General features: G+C 40.3%; 1 protein-coding gene across 5 annotated transcripts in view; it reads right to left on the bottom strand.

Moving 5' to 3' along the window:
* SMYD4 (SET and MYND domain containing 4) overlaps positions 1–21,520 on the bottom strand; it is a 63,713-nt gene that overhangs the window by 39,858 nt on the left and 2,335 nt on the right. The window lies entirely within an intron of this gene.

Genomic DNA, 21,520 nt, shown 5'->3' with positions numbered 1-21,520 from the left:
ATACAAATACTCTATATGAAATACAATTACTGAAGTTGATTTAATATATCTAAATACAAAAACATATACATATACTTACAAAAAAGAATGTATCTTTATTCCAATAAAAAATGAGATAGTATAGAGTAACCCAGAATATATTCTATGACTAATATCATAAAGTAAAATATGCATAACAAAGTTGAAAACAAAAATGATATGAAAACTAAAAATTCTCTTAAGCAACTCTTGGGTAAAATAAATCATAATCGAAACTGTAGAATGTTCACAAGTGTTTTTCAAATTTTTGTTTACAAAGACTTACAATAAGAAATACCTTTTATGGGCGGCGCCTGTGGCTCAGTCGCTAAGGCGCTGGCCCCATATACCGAGGGTGGCGGGTTCAAGCCCGGCCCCGGCTGAATTGCAACCAAAAAATAGCTGGGTGTTGTGGCGGGCACCTGTAGTCCCAGCTACTTGGGAGGCTAAGGCAAGAGAATCGCTTAGGCCCAGGAGCTGGAGGTTGCTGTGAGCTGTGTGATGCCATGGCACTCTACCGAGGGCCATAAAGTGAGACTCTGTCTCCACAAAAAAAAAAAAAGAAATACCTTTTACATGTGACTTGGTATGATGCTCCTGTGCATGTATTAAAATTTTATAAGACATTATTTATCTTTGCTATGTATAAACAAAATTAATATCAAATATGACTTTATTAAATTTTTTTTTTTTGAAACAGAGTCTTACTGTGTCACCCTGGGTAGAGTGCCATGGCATCATAGTTCACAGCAATCTCAAACTCCTGAGTTCAAGCCATCTTCATGCCTCTTTGCTTCTGCCAAGTAGCTGGGACTATAGGTACTCACCATAATGCCCAGCTATTTTTTTAGAGATGGGGTCTTGCTCTTGCTCAGGCTGGTCTCAAACTCATGAGCTAAAGCAATCACCTACCTCGGCCTCCCAAAGTGCTAGGATTACAGGTGTGAGCCACTGCTCCCACCAATTAATAGCTAAATACAATATAGAAAAATCACAAATAACACAAGAAAAATTAGGAAAGGTTGGCTTGGCACCCATAGCACAGTGATTATGGCTCCAGCCACATATACCAAGGCTGGTTCGAATACGGCTGGGACCAGCTAAACAACAATGACAACTGCAATCAAAAAATAGCTGTTGTGGCAGGTACCTATAGTCCCAGCTCCTTGGGAGGCTGAGGCAAGAGAATCACTTAAGCCCAAGAGTTGGAGGTTGCTGTGAGCTGTGCCACAGCACTCTGGCAAGGATGACATAATGAGACTCTGTCTCAAAAAAAAAAAAAAAAAAATTAGGAAAGGTTTTATTTAATTTAAAAGTTGTGCTTGCCTGTTCTAAATTTACTTCAGTCCACCACATATGAAGGTAATATGCCATGCATATCTGGTATACCATAAAGCCTGTTCTTTTTTTTTTTTATTTTTGTTTTAAGTTAAATTGAAAATCCTAGTTCAAACAAAAAAGTTGTAGTGAACAGTAACGAAAGCAAAACTTTTCTTGCCTAAAAACAGATATTCTTTCTTTTTTTTTTTAGACAGACTCTCACTTTGTAGCCCTTGGTAGAGTGCTGTCTCATCATAGCTCACAGCAATCTCAAACTCTTGGGCTCAAAAGATTCTCTTGCCCCAGCTTCCCAAGTATGCTGGGACTACAGGTACCCGCCATGATGCCCAACTAGTTTTTCTATTTTTAGTAGCGACAGGGTCCCACTCTTGCTCAGGCTGCTTTCAAACTCCTGAGCTCAAGCAATCCATTCACGTTGTCCTCCCAGAGTGCTATGATTACAGGCATGAGCCACTGTGTTCAGCCTAAAACAGACATTCTTTAATCTTTGTTCAAAATGACAATGGACTCAATGTTTTGTAATTGTTGTTCAGTGTAACTAGGAAGTTGCAATAATTCATTTGTTTTTCCACGTACCAATTTTACTCAGTAATTGACTTACCGAGTTTTGAAAAGCAAATGAATGTTCTATCTTCCTTTTATTGGTTTCAGATTTTCTTCTGGAATGTTATGATAAAAAATCTGATGGCCAGGCATGGTGGCTCATACCTGTTATCCCAGAACTTTGGGAGGCCAAGGTGGGAGGATCATGTGAGGTCAGGAGTTCAAGACCAGTCTAGGCAACACAGAGAGATTCTGCCTCTATAAAAAAAAAAAATTAAAAAAATTTTTTAAATAGGGATAGGTAGGCACTGTGGCTCATGCCCTATTATTCTAGCACTGTTGGAGGCCAAGGTGAGAGGATCATTTGAAGATAGGAGTTTGAGACTACCCTGAACAACATATTAAGAACACATCTCTATAAAAAATACATAATTAGGGTGGCGCCTATGGCTCAAAGGGGTAGGGCACCGGCCCCATATGCCAGAGGTGGCAGGTTCAAACCCAGCCCCAGCCAAAAACCACAAAACAAATAAACAAAAACCAAAATCAGCTGGGTATGACGGCATACCTGTAGTTCTAGCTACTTGGGAGGCTGAAGAAGGAAATAGCTTGATCTTAGGAGTTGGAGCTTGCAGTAAGCAATGATTATGCCACTGCATTCCAGCCTGGGTGACAGAGCAAGACTTTCTCTCTATAAATAATAATAATTTTTATTGTAATAATACATATATAAACGAAAATTTATTGTTTTGACCATTTTTTAAGTGGTAATATTGTGCAACCATCATTGCTATCCATTTATAGAACGTTTTCATCATTCGAATTGAAAATCTAGGTCAAGTGTGGTGGCTCACATCTGTAATACTAGCGCTCTGGGAGGCCAAGGCAAGACTATCACCTGAGGTCACAAGTTTGAGACCAACCTGAGCAAGAGCAAGACCCCATCTCTACTAAAAATAGAAAAACTATTAGTAAGTGGGAGTAGGCACCTGTAGTCCTAGCTTCTTGGGAGGCTGAGGCAAGAGGATTGCTTCAGTCCTGGAGTTTGTGGTTGCTACGAGCTATGACGCCATGGCACTCTACCCAAGGTGATAGAGTGAGACTTTGTCTTAAAAAAAAAAAGCCAAATCAAAAATTTGTACCCATTAAGTAATAATGATTCATCACATTCCTTCACCCCAGCCTCTGGTAACCTCTATTTAACTTTCTGTCTCTATAAATGGACATGGAATATAGTATTGGAATATAATAAGTAGAATATAATATTTGTTCCTTTTTTTTTTTTTTTTGAGACAGGGTCCTGCTCTGTTGCCCAAGTGGAACTCCTGGCCTCAAGTGATCCTTCCACCTTAGCCTCCCAAAGTGCTGGGATTACAGGTGTGAACCACCATGCCCAGCTAATATTTGTCCTTTTGTGTTTGGCTTATTTCCCTAGCAAAAAGTTTTCAAGGTTCATCCATGTTGTAATGTGTTCCAGAATTTCATTCCTTTAAAAATTATTTATTTATCCCTAAACTCAGCCCAGAAGAAACAGATCTCCTGAACAGACCAATTTCAAGCACTGAGATCAAAGAAACAAAAAATCTCCCAACAAAAAAATGCCCTGGTCCAGATGGCTTCACACCAGAATTCTATCAAACCTTCATAGAAGAGCTTATTCCTGTACTGCAGAAATTATTCCAAAAAATTGAGGAGGAAGGAATCTTTCCCAACACGTTTTAAGAAGCAAATATCACCCTGATACCAAAACCAGGAAAAGACTCAACTAAAAAGGAGAACTTCAGACCAATTTCAGTAATAATGTAAAAATGTAAAGATGTAAAAATTCTCAACAAAATCCTAGCCAATAGATTACAGCTTATCATCAAAAAAAAGTCATACATCATGATCAAGTAGGTTTCATCCCAGGGACGCAAGGCTGGTTTAATATACTCAAGTCCATAAACATTATCCTCTGTATTAACAGAAGCAAAAACAAAGCCCATAAGATCCTCTCAATAGATGCAGAAAAAGCATATGATAAAATCCAGCATCTTTTTCTAATTAGAACACTGAAAAGTTTAGGCATAGGTGGCACATTTCTTAAACTGATTGACAAACCCACAGCTAATATTTTACGGAATGGAGTTAAACTGGAAGCTTTTCCTCTTAGAACTGGAACCAGACAAGGTTGTCCTCTGTCACCATTACTATTCAAAATAGTGCTGGAAGTTCTAGCCAATACAATTAGGCAAGATAAGGAAATAAAGGGCATCTAAATGGGAGCAGAGGAGGTCAAACTCTCCCTCTTTGCTGACGATATGATCTTATACTTAGAGAATCCCAAAGACTCAACCACAAGACTCCTGGAAGTCATCAAAAAATACAGTAATGTCTCAGGATATAAAAACAATGTCCACAAGTCAGTTGCCTTTGTATATGCCAATAACAGCCAAGATGAGAGGCTAATTAAGGACACAACTCCCTTCACCATAGCCCCAAAGAAAATGAAATACCTATGAATATACCTAACAAAAGAGGTGCAGGACCTCTATAAAGAAAATTATGAAACCCTAAGAAAGGAAATAGCAGAGGACTTTAACAAATGGAAGAACATACCATGCTCATGCTGGGAAGAATCAACATCATTAAAATGTCTATACTTCCTAAAGCAATCTATCGATTCAATATCATCCCTATTAAAATACCAACATCGTATTTTCAAGACTTGGAAAAAATGATTCTGCGTTTTGTACGGAACCAGAAAAAAACCCGTATAGCTAAGGCAGTTCTTAGTAATAAAAACAAAGCCGGGGCATCACCATACCAGATTTTCAGCTATAGTGGTCAAGATAGCATGGTACTTGGAATAGAATAGAAAACCAGGAAATGAAACCAACAACTTACAACCACCCAGTCTTCGATAAACCAAACAAGAATGTACACGGGGGGAAAGACTCCCTATTCAATAAACGGTGCTGGGAGAACTGGATATCCATATGTAAAAGACTAAAACTGGACCCGCACCTTTCTCCACTCACAAAAATTGATTCACGATGGATAAGACTTAAATTTAAGGCATGAAATGATAAAAATCCTCAAAGAAAGCATAGGAAAAACACTGGAAAATATCAGCCTGGGAAAGACCTTATGAAGAAGGTTAACATGGCAATTGCAACAACAACAAAGATAAATAAATGGGACTTAATTAAACTGAAAAGCTTCTGTACAGCTAAGGAGACAACAACCAAAGCAAATAGACAACCTACCCAATGGGAAAGGATATTTGCATATTTTGAATCAAACAAAAGCTTAATAACTAGGATTTATAGAGAACTCAAATTAATCCACATGAAAAAAGCCAACAATCCCATACATCAATGGGGAAGAGAGATGAACAGAACCTTCTCTAAAGAAGACAGACGAATGGCTAGCAAACATACGAGAAAATGCTCATCATCCCTAATTATTAGAGAAATGCAAATTAAAACCATCCTGAGACATCATCTAACCCCAGCAAGAATGGCCCATATCACGAAATAGCCAAACTGCAGATGCTGGTGCAGATGTGGGGAGAAAGGAACACTTTTACACTGCTGGTGGGACTGCAAACTGATACACCCTTTTTGGAAGGAAGTATGGAGAAACCTCAAAGAACTCAACCTAGACCTCCTGTTTGATCACGTAATCCCATTACTGGGCATCTATCCAGAAGGAAAAAAACCTATTATAAGGACACTTGCACTAGACTGTTTATCGCAGCTCAATTTACAATCACCAAAATGTGGAAACAGCCTAAATGCCCTCCAACCCAGGGATGTATTGGCAAGCTGTGGTACAGGTACACCATGGAATATTATTCAACCATTAAAAAAAATGGAGACTTTGTAGCATTTGTATTAACCTGGATGGAGGTGGAACACATTATTCTTAGTGAAGCATCACAGGAATGGAGAAGCATGAATGCTATGTATTCAACTTTGATATGAGGACAATTAATGACAATTAATGACACAGTGGGGGGTGTGGGAAGGGGATAGCAGGGAGAGAAAGAAGGAGGGAGTGTGTGGGGGAAAGAAAAATAAAATAGTGACTAATTTTCACGTAAGTTGGATTAATTTTGACCAAAGTACATTATTTGAGCAATAACTTTTAATTCAACTTGTTAATATGTTGTTTAGGATATTGCATCTACATTTATAAGTGAAATATGTCTGTAATTTCCTTTTAGAATAATATATTTTTCTGGGCGGCACCTGTGGAATCAGTGGGTAGGACGCTGGCCCCATATACCAAGGGTGGCAGGTTCGAACCCGGCCCAGCCAAACTGCAACAAAAAAATAGCCAGGCGTTCTGGCGGGCACCTGTAGTCCCAGCTACTCGGGAGGCTGAGACAAGAGAATTGTCTAAGCCCAGGAGTTGGAGGTTGCTGTGAACTGTGACGCCACAAGGGCAATAAAGTGAGACTCTGTCTCTAAAAAAATAAATAAATAAAATAATATATTTTTCCAATTTAATATCAGGTATATCAAGATGTAGTAGAATGAATTTGAAGGATTTCTTCTTTTTCTATTGTCTGTAAGATTTGGCATGATCTGTTTTTTGAAATTATCTTCTATTTTTATTTATAAATAGTAGTTGTCTATTTTTTGAGACTTTGGGGGGGGGAAAAAATGAGTATTCCCGGAAATAGTTCTCCTCACCACTTAGGGACCTTTGGTGGGTGGGGGGTTGTTTTTTCTCTCTTACTATCAAAGTTTCCATAATTCCAGTAGCTGGCATTTCAGGTGGTTTCTTTGTTTTCTTGCTAGAATCTTACCTTTTCATAATTTTAAATCCAATTGTATCTGACATTGAGGCAGAACTTTGCTGTAAATTATGAAATATGTATTGTTCTTTTTGATCATCTAGTCAATGGTAGATGTGCTCCCCAGATTCTCACAAATCCCCCAACCCTTTTGAAACTGAACCTCCCCTTCCCTCAGCTACTGGGACTATGGTAGTTGGCTGCTCTCTGCTGAGTTCTTCTCTGGAAACTGCCCCTCACTAAAGAGAGTCGTCTCATTCAAGTTTCATGTTTGTGGGGCAGCAGATATCCAAAGACTGGCCATTGCCTCAATTCAGACATCTTTGAGGGGCTTTCCCAACTTCAGAGGTTCCTCAAGGGATCAACTGAGACATTTGTCAGGACTTCCACAGAGTTCAACTTCTTGCTCTGTCTATCCTGCTTCATTCTTCCACTCTCACTGGTCCTCATCTAGACAGCGCTGCCCAATAAATACACTTCCTGCTGGAATATTTCTATCACAGAGTCTGTTTCCCAGGAAACCTACACTGCATTCTTACCACTGCATGTTATTTAATGTATATAATATTTTGCATGGAAAATATATTTCATTATCCTTGTGCTTGGACATAAAAATTAACTCATATAATAAAATTTGTCATTTGTTTCAATAAAAACATTGTTTATTTATTCTTTTCAAAGGGATGGGATCTCTGTATTGGCCAGGTTGGACTTGAACTCCTGGGGTCATGCAATCCTTGTGCCTCTAGCTAGAACTACAGGTACATGCCACTCCTTTTTGTGGCTGAATACTATTCTGCTGTGTGTATATACTACAAGTGATCCATCCGTTCATCTGTTGATGGACATTTGGATTATTGCCATGTTTGAGTATTGTGAATAATGCTGTTATTAACACTGGTTGGTATACAAATATTTACTCAAGTTCCATTTTTAATTCTTTTGGGTACAAACTGAGAAGTGGGATTGCGGGATCATATGATAATTCTACATTTAATCTTTTGAGGAACTACCATATCATTTTCCACAGTGGCTTCACTGTTCTATATCCCCACCAGCAATGCACAGGGTTCCAATTTCTCCACATCCTTGTCAACAATTGTTATTGTCTTTTTTAATTTTTTTAGAATAGCCCTTCTAATGGATGTGAAGTGGTATCTTGTGGTTTGGGGTGCATTTCCCTGATGATTAATGATGTTGGGCATCTTTTCATGTGTTTATTGGCTATTTGTATATATCCTTCAGAGAAATGTTAATTCAAGTCCTTTGCCTACTTTTTAATTTGATTTTTGTTGTTGCTGAGTTGTAGTAGTTCTTTATATATTCAGGATATTAATCCCTTATCACAGTGGTCTCCAACCTTTTTGGCACTGGGGACTAGTTTCATGGGAGACAATTTTTCCATGGACCAGGGTTGGGGGTTGTTTCAGGATGATCCAAGTGCATTATATTTATTGTGTACTTTATTTCTATATTATAATGCATTGTAATATACAATGATAAAATTATATTACTCATTATATAACACAAATCAGTAGGAGCCCAACTTAGATCAGACATTAGATTGCTCCCATGTGGTTTTATGGTAGGATTTGTGCCTCTATGAGGATCTAACCCTGCAGCTGATCTGACAGAAGGTGGCGTTCAGGCGGTGATGCCAGCAATGGGGAGTGGCTTGCCTGCCACCCCCCTCCTGCTATGTGGCCTGGTTCCTAAGAGGTCATGAACTGGTACCAGTTCTTAGCCTGGGGATTGGGAACTACAGCTGTATCAGATATATAATTTTCAAATATTTTCTTCTATTCTACAGGTTGTCTTTTTATTATCTTGATAGTATCCTTCTATGCATAAAAATGTTTAACTTTTTTTTTTTTAGATAGGGTCTCACTCTGTTGCCCAGGCTAGAGTGTAGTGGTATCATTGTAGCATACTGCAACTTCAAACTCTTGGCTCAAGTCATCCTCCTGCCTCAGCCTCCTGAGTAGCTTGAACTGCAGGCACATGCCACTATGTCCAGTTAAGAGATGGACATATGGCCACAATGCCAAACAAGAGACGGGGTCTTGCTCTTCCTCAGGGCAGTCTCAAAACTCCTGAGCTCAAGCAATTCTCTCACCTCAACCTTCTAGAGTGCTCGGATTACAGACATGAGCCACCACACTCACCTATGAAAGTTTTTAATTTTGAGGTATAGTTTATCATTTTTAATTTTGCCACCTGTGCTTTTGGTGTCAATCTAAGAAATATCTGCTAAATCCAATGTCATGATTTTCCCCGATGTTTTCTTTTCTTTTCGGGGTTTTATAGTTTGCTCCATTTTCTTTCTTTTCTTTTCTTTTTTTTTTTTTGGAGACAGAGTTTCACTATGTTGCCCTTGGTAGAGTACCATGGTGTCACAGCTCACAGCAACCTCCAACCCTTGGGCTTAAGTGATTCTCTTGCCTCAGCCTCCCAAGTAGCTGGGACTACAGGCGCCCACCAGAACACCCGGCTATTTTTTGTTGCAGTTCTCATTGTTGTATAGCTGGCCCAGGTCGGGTTCGAATCCACCAGGCGTGGTGTATGTGGCTGGCATTATAACCACTGTGCTATGGGCGCCGAGCCAGTTTGCTCCATTTTCAGTTAATTTTTATATATGGTATAAGTTAAAGGTCCAACTTCATCCTTTTGCACGAACATTGACAGAAAAAACCAAGTTCCTTCTTCCTTCAACCTTGCTTCTCTCTCTAAAGCCCTAGAAAAATAAAGCTTATGGAGTCAAGTGGCAAAGCAGAAAGTCCCAGATCCAGCCCTGATAACTGGCACATATCCATATATACACTTCCCCCCCCCCCCCGAACTATATGAAAATAAGTGCAGCTATTATTACACAAGTTCACCACTAAATATTTGTAGGCCTCGGCTAAAAAGAAGGACATTCTCCCACATTACCACAATATCATTATCACAAAGAAAATTAACACTGATTCAAATATTATTTAAATTTGAATTATTCCTAAAATGTTATGTACATCTTTTTCTCACCCCAACCTGATCTAGGATCAGGGTTCTAATGTATTCTGTTTAGTCTCTTTGGAGATAGCCCTATAATTTGGGGGTCTTTATCAGTAATTGTTCTGAAGAATCAAGGCCAGAAAAATGTTCCTCAGTTTGGTTTTGTCTCACTGCTTGCGCATGATTAGATTCAGATTAAATAGTTTTTGTCAATAATAATACTACATAGTTAAATCTATATACTTCAAGTTATTTCAAACTGGAGACATATGATGTCTCTTTACTACTGGTGAAGCTAAGTTTGGTCACTTAATTAAAGTGGTGATTGATGGATCTTTCCAATGTAAAGATGCCTTTCCCTTGATAAATAATCTATGGGCTCATACCTTGAGACTGTGTGAATAGCATATTTCCTTATGATCTTACTTCTAATAGTCTGAGCATCCATTGATGATCATTGCCAGAACCACTTATCATACCAGAGGTTACCAAATGGTTAGTTTTCTAATTCTACCATCATTTCTAAATTTTATTAGTTGGAATTCTTCTATAAAGACTAACTTTCCACCCTTTTCTTCCTTTACTTATTTATATATTTTATTTTGACTATCACTATGGACTTAAAAAAACTTGCTATAAACCATGAGCATCATTATATTTTTCATGGTCAATTGTCCTAACTTTGGCCAATGGGAACCCCTTTAGACTGACTCCTTTTTTTTTTTTAAGACAGAGTCTCACTATGTCTACTATGTCGCCCTTGGTAGAGTGCTGTAGCATCACAGCTTACAGCAACCTCAAACTCTTGGGCTTAAGCGATTCTCTTGCCTCAGCCTCCCAAGCAGCTGGGATCACAGGCGCCTGCCACAACGCCTGGCTATTTTTTGGTTGCAGTTGTTGTTTAGCTGGTCCCGGCCAGGTTCGAACCCACCAGCCTTGGTGTATGCTGCCGGCTCCCTACCCACTGAGGTATAGGCGCTGCCAAGACTGACTCTTGTGTTCTTTTTTACATCAATCCATTAGTCTTTGAGCACTTTGTTTTCTAGCACAAGGTAAACAAAACCTGATAAAGAAAACCAAAACAAACAGTAAGGCTGTGAGGGTGGATAATGAAGGTGTTACAGGTTCCCTAGAACATTCCAGAAGATCATTAATTGTAGGGGGTGCAGTAGGGAGGTCTTCTGTATCAAAAGAGTTTCAATATTGATGAAAGACATCTATTTTGGGAAAATATTTCTCAAAGCACATAAATTGGCAAGAAAGAAAAGTATTATGTCTGGCTTTAAACTTTTTTTTTTTTTGGAGACAGAGTCTTACTTTTGTTGCCCTAGGTAGAGGGCCAGGGCATCATCATAGCTCACAGCAATCCCAAACTCTTGGGCTCAAGCGATCCTCCTGCCTCAGCCTCCCCAGGACCTGGGACTACAGGCACTCACCACAATGCCTGGCTAGTTTTTCTATTTTTAGTAGAGACGGGTCTCACTCTTGCTCAGGCTAGTCTCAAATTCCTGAGCTCAAGCAATCCACCCATCTTAGCCTCCCAGAATGCTAGGATCATAGGTGTGAGCCACTGCACTAGGCCTGGCTTTAAACTTTAAAGGCTCAATTTATATTTCGAGTTAACAGGCATGAATATGGAGATAAGAAGTTTAAATCTTTTTTGGTTGCTTTAGATTGTGATTGAATAGTTTTACAAATAGCTCTTTCAGCTAACCTCTTTTTTGTTTTTTTTTTTAATATATGAGACAGAGTCTTACTTTGTCACCCTTGGTAGAATGCCATGGTGTCACAGCTCACAGCAACCTCCAACTCCTGGGCTTAGGCGATTCTCTTGCCTCAGCGTCCCTCAGCTGGGACTACAGGTGCGTGCCACAACGACCGACTACTTTTTTTTGTTGTTGTTGCATTTTGGCTGGGGCCGGGTTCGAACCCACCACCCTCGGTATATAGAGCCAGTGCCCTACCCACTGAGCCACAGGTTCCACCCTGACCTAACTTGTTTTTAAGTATAGAAGTCTGGGGAATGAATTAGTAAGAGACATATAAACAAAAATGGACATTAATTATTAACTCCAATAAAAACAAGAACTGTGTTAAGAAAGGAAATGAAATTCTAAGCATGTTTTATGGTTCATAAGAATAATATTTATTTTATTATTATTTTTTTAATTATTATTATTATTTTTAGACACAGAGTATTATTTTATCACCCTCGGTAGAGTGCTGTAGAGTCACAGCTCACAGTAACCTCCAACTTCTGGGTTAGGCAATTTTCTTGCCTCAGCTCTCTAGTCCCGAGTAGATGGGACTACAGGTGCCCACCACAACACCCAGCTATTTTTTGTTGCAGTTTGGCTGGGGCCAGGTTCGAATCTGCCACTCTCGGTATATGGGGCTGGTGCCCTTCCTGCTGAGCCACAGGCGCCACCTAAGAATAATATTTATATAGACTTAGGAATGTATACATTGAATGTTGGTTTAACCAATGTAACATTCTATTGATATATTATAAATTATAACAATTATAATGAGAGTAAGGGAAAAACAAAATAAATATATGTGAGTTGGAGGTAAGAGAGCTAAATTTACATCTAAAGCGAAAAACTCGAGAAAGCATTAGTATATGAGGTCTGGCAATTAAGTTTGTGAACTCGTCCTAGAAAAAGTGCTACATATCTTATCGCTGAATAGCCCTACAGTCACCTTCAAGTACTCCCCTTGGGAAGCTATGCGCTGACACCAGCACCTACTACACCTTTTTTTTTTTTTTTTTTAAAGACTGATTTATTACTCTCCATAGCTCAAGGGTCTTTAATTTTTTTTTTTGTAGAGACAGAGTTTCACTTTATGGCCCTCGGTAGAGTGCCGTGGCGTCACACAGCTCACAGCAACCTCCAATTCCTTGGCTTAGGCGATTCTCCTGCCTCAGCCTCCCAAGTAGCTGGGACTACAGGCGCCCGCCACAACGCCCGGCTATTTTTTTGTTGCAGTTTGGCCGGGGCTGGGTTTGAACCCACCACCCTCGGTATATGGGGCCGGCGCCCTACTCACTGAGCCACAGGCGCCACCCCCTACTACACCTTTCAAAGCAATTTTGGAATTCTTTTTCTGGAATGGGCATCTGAGCTGTGGTCATATGGCACACACAAACACGCAACAACAATATAAAAGCAACAATGAATTGCCACTCGGTAAAACACCGCCGCATGTCGACATGAACACAGCTTTGAGACAATGATAACCAAGCTTATAAAACCTTACTGAATTGTTTGTACAGTGTGGCCAACACAGCACACAGTGTGGCAAGTCAGCAAATTTAATTCTCAGACCTCGTATGATGACGGCTCTCATGGTCATTCCAGAAAAAAAAGAGTTCCAAGATTGCTTTGAAGAATGGAGCAGGCACTGGCATTGGTGCATAGCTTCCCAAGGAGAGGACTCTAAAGGTGACTGTGATATTTAGCAATGAGGTATGTAGCACTTTTTCCAGGATGAGTTCACAAACTTAATTGTCATACTTCATATTAAGGCCAGAAGAAACAGTTAAAACAATTTAAAGTGGCTGTCTCTGGGGAGTCAGTAGAAGAATGGGAAAGAGGGTTGCTGTTTTTCTTTTTAAGTTTTGAAGTATTTGATTTATTAAACTATCTATGAGCCAGGAGAGGTAACTCATGCCTGTAATCCTAGCACTCCGGGAGGCCAAGGTGGATGGACTACTTGAGCTCAGCAAAAAGTGAGACCCCCATCTCTACTAAAAGTAGAAAAACTGAGGCAAGAGGATTGCTTGAGCCTGAGTTGGAGGCTGATGTGAGCTATGACACCATAGCACTCTACACAGGGTGACAGCTAAGACTCTGTCTCAAAAAAAACCCCCCAAAACTATCTATGCATATTATGCTGACAAAAAACAAAAAACCAAACCAAAACAAAAAAACTAGAAAAGGGAAAATTTTTTCACTAAGGCATCAGGTCTACATAGTTTTATAGATTTTTTTTTACCCCCTTTAAGAACCACACAAACTATTTCAGAGCAGGGAAAAGATGGGAAGCTTATCCAATTCATTTTGAGGCTACCTTAATGCTAATAATAAGAGTTGACAAAAGGAGCACAAAAAATACATAGGGTAATATCATTTATGAACACAGACACCAAAATCCTAAAGAGTATTAGCAAACTGAATCTAGCAATGTTGGTAAAAGAATGATAAATTATAGCTGAACAAGGTTTATACTCCAAACAGTTCAACTATAGTTAACTTACTGATGTAAATTCCACACTAACAGATAGATCAAAGGAGAAAAAGAAAATGATCATTCCTCTGAAAATATATCAATATGTATTTCACAAAATTCAACACTTATTTATGATAAAAATTTTAGTATTTAAGAATACAGGCCAGGGTGGCACCTGTGGTTCAGTGGGTAGAGCGCCAGCCCCATATACCAAGGGTGGCAGGTTCGAACCCAGCCCCAGCCAAACTGCAACAAAAAATAGCCAGGCGTTGTGGTGGGCTCCTGTAGTCCCAGCTACTTAGGAGGCTGAGGCAAGAGAATCGCCTAAGCCTAAAGAGCTAAGAGGTTGCTGTGAGCTGTGACGCCATGACACTCTACCATGGGTGACAAAGTGAGACTCGGTCTCTAAAAAAAAAAAAAAAGAATACAGGCCACAGTGGCTTATGCCTGTAATCCTAGCACACTCGGGGAGGCTGAGGTGGGTGGATTGCCTGAGCTTCTGGGTTTGAGACCAGCCTGAGAAGAGCAAGACCCCATCTCTAAAAATAGCTGGGCGTTGTAGCAGGTGCTTGTAGTCCCAGCTACTTGGAGGCTGAGTCAAGAGAATTGCTTGAGCCTAAGAGTTTGAGGTTGCTGTGAGGTATGATGCCATGGCACCCTACTGAGGGCAACAAAGTGAGATTCCGTCTAAAAAAAAAAAAAAAAAGAATATAGGCCAGGAGTGGTGGCCACACCCGTAATCCTCGCACTTTGGGAGGCTGAGAGGTGAAAGGATTGCTTGAGGCTAGGAGCTCAAGACCATTCTGGACAACATAGTGAGAACCTGCCTCTAAAATGTATAATTAAAAAAATTAGCTGAGGTTGTGGCGCCTGTGGCTCAGTGAGCAGGGCGCTGGCCCCATATACCGAGGGTGGCGGGTTCAAGCCCAGCCCCGGCCAAACTGCAACAAAAAAATAGCCGGGCGTTGTGGCGGGCGCCTGTAGTCCCATCTACTCGGGAGGCTGAGGCAGGAGAATTGCCTAAGCCCAGGAGTTGGAGGTTGCTGTGAGCTGTGTGAGGCCATGGCACTCTACTGAGGGCAATAAAGTGAAACTCTGTCTCTACAAAAAAAAAAAAAAAAGAAAAATTAGCTGAGAATAGTATGGTAGCATGTGCCAGTAGTTCTAACTACTCAGGAGGTTGAGGTAGAAGGATTGCTTGAGCCCAGGAGTTCCAACTTGCAGTGAGCTATGATTATACCACTGTAACCACTGCATTCCAGCCTGGAGTAAGACCCTGTGTCTTAAAAATAAATAAATAAACACACACATATATGTACATATATAAAATAATAAAAATAGGGCAACTTTTATAACAGGGTATATACTCTTAACCTATGATAAATGTCCTAAATGTCCACCACCATTCAATATTGTACTGGAGGTCTAGCTAATGCTATGAAAATTAAAAAGTAGGCCGAATGCAAAAGCTTACACCTGTAATCCTAGCATCCTCGGAGGCCAGGCAGGCAGATCATTTGAGCTCAGGAGTTTGAGACCAGTCTGAGCAAGAGCAACACCCCATCTTCATTAAGAAAACAAAAAACAGGCTCAGTGCCTGTGGCTCAAGCGGCTAAGGCGCCAGACATATACACCTGAGCTGACAGGTTTGAATCCAGCCCAGGGCCGCCAAACAACAATGATGGCTGCAACCAAAAAATAGCCCAGCATTGTGGCGGGCGTCTGCAGTCCCAGCTACTTGGGAGGCGGAGGCAGGAGAACTGCGTGAGCCCAGGAGCTGGAGGTTGCTGTGAGCTGTGATGCCATGGCACTCTAACCAGGGTGACAGCTTTGGTAGGTGCCTGTAGTCTCAGCTACTTGGGAGGCTAAAGTAGGAGGACTGCTTAAACCCAGGGGTCTGAGGTTGCTGTGAGCTAAGCTGATGCTATAGCACTCTAATCTGGGCAACAGAGTGAGATTCTTTTTCTTTTTTTTTGAGACAGAGTCACTTTGTCACCCTGGGTAGAGTGCCAGGGCGTCATAGCTCATAGCAACCTCAAACTCTTGGGCTCAAGCGATTCTCTTGCCTTGGCACTACAAGCACCTGCCACAAGGCCTGGCTATTTTTAGAGATGAGGTCTTGCTCTGGCTCAGGCTCTTCTCGAACCTGTGAGCTCAGGCAATCCATCCACCTTGGCCTCCCAAGTGCTAGGATTATAGGTGTGAGCCACCGTGCCAGGCATGAGATTCTATCTTAAAAAAAAAAAAAAAAGAAAAAAAATTAAAAGTAAAATAAAATAAGTTGTACAAATATTGGAAAACAGGATTACTATCTGCAGATAGTTACTTAGCCTAAAAATTCCAAGTGGACAGGTGTAATAACAATGAAATAATGTGAAAGTACAGTTAGGTGGCCAGCTATCAGATAATAAAAAAAATTCCCACCTTTTATTACACCATCAAACATTAATTAGAAAATGTAATGGGGGTGGGCAGCGCCTGTGGCTCAGTCAGTAAGGCACTGGCCCCATATACCGAGGGTGGTGGGTTCAAACCCGGCCCCGGCCAAACTGCAACCAAAAAATAGCCGGGCGTTGTGGCGGGCGCCTGTAGTCCCAGCTGCTCGGGAGGCTGAGGCAAGAGAATCGCTTAAGCCCAGGAGTTGGAGGTTGCTGTGAGCTGTGTGATGCCACGGCACTCTACCTGAGGGCCATAAAGTGAGACTCTGTCTCTACAAAAAAAAAAAAAAAAAGAAAATGTAATGGGGAAAAAGTCTTATTTTACAATAACAAGAAAAACCTTACAACAAATAAGAATAAATCTAACAGGAAACGTGCAAGACCTATATAAAGAAAACTATAAAACTTTACTTAAGGACATAAAAGAAGCCCTAAATAAATGGGAAAACACACCCTTTACTTGTCTTAGGAAATTTCATCTTGTAAAGATGTCAGATCTCCCTAAATATATCTATAAATCCAACACAATCCCAATCAAAAACTCAACATTTTTTATGGAACTCGACAAGCTAATTCTAAAGTTCACATGGGGTTAATGTATACAAAAGAGCCCAGATACACTTGAGAAAGAACAATGACTGTGTATTTGTGTGGAGGAACTTGGCCTAATAGATAGCAAAGTCGCTTTTGGACCAGAGATTTCTCTACTTTCTAGTGCCCCTTCCCCTTCAGGCAAATCTCAGTAGGGAAACCATTCCTTGAGGGTGAAGTAGAGCTGCCCTCAATTGTACAATAATGTTGGTTTGTGATATAGACCTGTCCAGTCAAAGCAGCCCTACATGTTTGGTTGAAGAGATGTACATGTAATCAAAATTAGGTTGATCTGAGGCCAACTGAGAACTTTTCTGCAAAAACTCTCTAGAAGTTTTAGGCTCAGCATCCATAGCTCAGTGAGTAAGGGCACCAGCCACATACACCAAAGCTGGCAGGTATGAGCCTGGCCCAGGCCACAGTGACAACTGCAACAAAAACTAGCCGGGTGTTGTGGAGGGCACCTGTAGTCCCAACTACTCGGGAGGGTGAGGCAAGAGAATTGTTTAAACCCAAGAGTTGGAGGTTGCTGTGAGCAGTGATGTTACGGCACTCTACCAAGTGCAACACAGTGAGACTCTGTCTCAAAACAAACAAAACAAACAAAAAAACTCTCTAAAAGTTTTAGCCTTTTCCCTGGGGTTATTAAGCTATCAGGGTATGCCCAGGGCTTTGAATGGGTATAGTGACCACCAGACAGAGAGAATCTGACAGATGAGGAAACATAGTCCAATGATATGATCTGTGTCCCTGTATGCAATCCAGCCTGAAAACAGATCTGCCTTAGGACATCTAGTTTTATAGCAATACATTTCATAATTTGAGCTGGGTTTCTGTTACTTGAAACTAAAAGAGTTTGAAAATGATATTATAAAGACACAGTAATTAAAAGCCCTTGGTTTTAGTACAGACATAAAGCTTAGAAACAAATTTATGAATACGTAGGAATTTAATTTTTAATAAGGGTGGTATTTGGAAATACCAGGGAAAGGATTGTCCATCCACTAAACGTTTTGGAAAAACTGTCTATCTAGGAAAAAGGTGAATATACTCCTTTACATCATATACGACATTAACTGCAGATTTGTATGTGTATATATATCATAACATCATGTGGTATACCTTAAATATATGTTATTTTTATTTGTCAATTATACTTCAATAAAGATGGAAAGAAACTGCAGATGGAGTAGAGAGAAAACACTGAAAACTCCAAAAATGTTAGCAGAAAATAAAGAGTACTTTCATAAACTTGGGATAGAGTAAACCATCCTAAGCAAGACACATAAAACAGAAGCTATACAAGAAAATGGCTGTATAGAAGTTAAAACAAACTGCACCCAGACCTGGCCAGGTCTATATCACATACCAACCTTATTGTGCAAATTACTCAGGAGGCTGAGGCAAGAGGACGGCTTAAGCCCAGAAGTTCGAGCTCAGCCTGGGAAAACAGTGAGACCCAATTTCTCATAAAAAGAAAGAAAAACATTTTAATAAAAAATTAAAGTTGGGCAGCACCTGTGGCTCAAAGGAGTGGGGCGCCGGCCCCATACGCCAGAGGTGGTGGGTTCAAACCCAAACCCAGCCATAAACTGCAAAAAAAAAAAAAATTGAAGTTAAAACGCATATGCCCAACTTATATACAATGAAAGATACTTTGTAAGTAAGGTATAAAAGGGAAAAGATAGGCCAAGGCAGGTGGATTGCCTGAGCTTAGGAGTTTGAGACCAGCCTGAGCCAGAGTGAGACCTCGTCTCTAAAAACATAAGGGTGATAAAGTGAGAGTCTGTCTAAAAAAATTAAATAACTAACTAAATAAATAATTTTACCTTTTTCTCTGGGAGAAAAATTAATAACATACATAGCAAAGAATTATATAGATAGACTATGAACATCTCCTATAAATTAATGAGAGAAAGACAACCCACCATAAAAATGGGCAAAGGACACAAGTAGGCAATTCACAGAAGAAATACAAATGCGCTGTGATGTCAGAAAAGGAACATTGTTTCAATAGGAATCAGAAAAATGCAAATTGAGATTTGCAACCCTTAAGTGTTGGCAAAATTAATGACTGTTGGCTTTCTAATGTTAGTGAGGATATGAGAAAGTGATTTTCACAGTTCATGGTATATTGGTAAAGCCTTTTTGGAAGGCAATTTGGCAGTATTCATTCAATTTAAAATGCTCATTACCATTGATGCAGCAGTTCCTTCCTTGTTTAAGAATCTTTTTATTAATTCTTTTTTTTTTTGAGACAGAGTCTCATTACGTCACCCTCAGTAGAGTGCGATGGTGTCACAGCTCACAGCAACCTCCATCTCTTGGGCTCAAGTGATTCTCTTGCCTCAGTGTCTCAAGTAGCTGGGACTACAGGCACCTGCCACAGTGCCCAGCTATTTTTTTTTTTTTTCTGCCTTGAAAGCAATGTTTTATTTATTTATTTATTTTTTAGAGACAGAGTCTCATTTTATTGCCCTCGGTAGAGTGCTGTGGCATCACAACTCACAATAACCTCCAGCTCTTGGGCTTAGGCAATTGATTCTCTTGCCTAGGCCTCCTGAGAAACTGGGCCTACAGGCGCCCGCCACAATGCCCGACATCTATTTTTTTGTTGCAGTTGTCATTGTTTGGCAGGCCTGGGCTTGGTTCAAACCTGTCAGCCTCGGTGTATGTGGCTGATGCCCTAACCACTGAGCTACAGATGCTGAGCCAATTTATTTATTTTTTCAGACAGAGTCTCACTGTTGCCCAGGTTAGAGTACCATGGCATCAGCCTAGCTCACAGCAACCTTAGGCTCCTGGGTTCAAGCAATCCTCCCGCCTCAGCTTTGCAAGTAGCTAGGACTACAGGCACTTGCCACCACATCTGGCTAATTTTTCTAGTTTTAGTAGAGACGGGGTCTCACTTTGCTCAGGTTGTACTTAATTCCTGATCTCAAGCAATCCTTCCGCCTTGGCCTCCCAGAGTAGTACAATTACAGGTGGCACTAAGAATTTTAATTTCTCAAGTACTTTTTTTTTTTTTTGAGACAGACCCTCCAGCTGTCGCCCTGGATAGAGTGCTCTGGCATCACAGCTCACAGCAACCTCCAACTCCTGGGCTTAAGCAATTCTCTTGCCTCAGCCTCCCAAGTAGCTGGGACTACAGGCACCCACCACAATGCCTGGCTATTTTTTGGTTGTAGTTGTCATTGTTGTTTGGCATGCCTGGCTGGATTCCAACCCACCAGCTCTGGTGAATGTGGCTGGTGCCTTAGCCCCTTGAGCCACAGTGGCTAAGCCTCAAGTACATATTTAAAATATATATATAAAGATTGTTCGGTGCAGTATTTTTGTAACAGGAAAAAGAAAACTCCAAAACAATTGGAAATAACTGCCGATCGGTAGGGAAAAGAATAACTAAACTATGGCATAATTATACCAGCAATATCATGTGGTTAAAAAGAATAATATCTTATGTTGGAAAAATCTTACAGAATAAATATAATAGAGAATAAAAAAAGACAGATGCATGTTTATATACAAATGTATGAGAATAAAAAGGATTAAAAATGTCTAAAATTGTGGTTACTTGTGTGAAAGAGAGTGAGAAAGCTAAGGGGGAAACTTTCCTGTTTTGCTACATCAAATATTGTTTCAGGCCAGGTGCAGTGGCTCATACCCGGGAGGCCGAAAAGGGTGGATTGCTTGAGCTCAGGAGTTTGAGACCACCCTGAGCAAAAGCAACACCCCGTCTTTACTAAAAACAGAAAAACTGAGGCAAGAGGATCACTTGAACCCAAGAATTTGAAGTTGCTGTGAGCTATGATGATGTCATGAGACTCTGTTACAAGACAAAACAAAAAAAACAAATATTGTTTCAATCTTACAATGTTTCTGTATCTTATATTCATTAAAAAAAAACATAAAAAAGGATAACCCTAATTATACCAAGTACCTGAACTGACCAGGCTCAAAACTGAACTCATTTTTTTTTTTTTTTTTTTGTAGAGACAGAGTCTCACTGTACCGCCCTCGGGTAGAGTGCCGTGGCGTCACACGGCTCACAGCAACCTCCAACTCCTGGGCTTAAGCGATTCTCTTGCCTCAGCCTCCCGAGTAGCTGGGACTACAGGCGCCTGCCACAACGCCCAGCTATTTTTTGGTTGCAGTTCAGCCAGGGCCGGGTTTGAACCCGCCACCCTTGGTATATGGGGCCAGCGCCTTACCAACTGACACAGGCACCACAGAACTATACTCTTTTTTGTCTATAGAAAAACAAATACAGACAAGGTTCCTGACTTCATGAAGTTTATAATCTAGTGGTGAAGACAGATTATTAATTAGATGATTATGCAAATATGTAATTACACATTGTTGTTAATGTATAAAAAGTGAAGAAGATGACCCAGCTGAGGCTCAGGGAAAGCTTTCCTGAGGAAAGACTTAGTTAATCCCGAAGGATGAACAAAGTTAATTAGTTCACAGGGGATGCTGTAGTGGAGTGGAACTGGGAACAACGTTTCAGGCATTTTTCATCAAAAAGAGATATTACTTCACAGCGAGTGACAAAAGAGAACCTTTTCTCAGATCA

Source organism: Nycticebus coucang, chromosome 18 (genome assembly GCF_027406575.1).
Source record: "Nycticebus coucang isolate mNycCou1 chromosome 18, mNycCou1.pri, whole genome shotgun sequence".
Classification (NCBI taxonomy): domain Eukaryota; kingdom Metazoa; phylum Chordata; class Mammalia; order Primates; family Lorisidae; genus Nycticebus; species Nycticebus coucang.
Note: the sequence above shows the minus strand (reverse complement) of the source record. Positions and strands in the feature narration are given on the sequence as shown.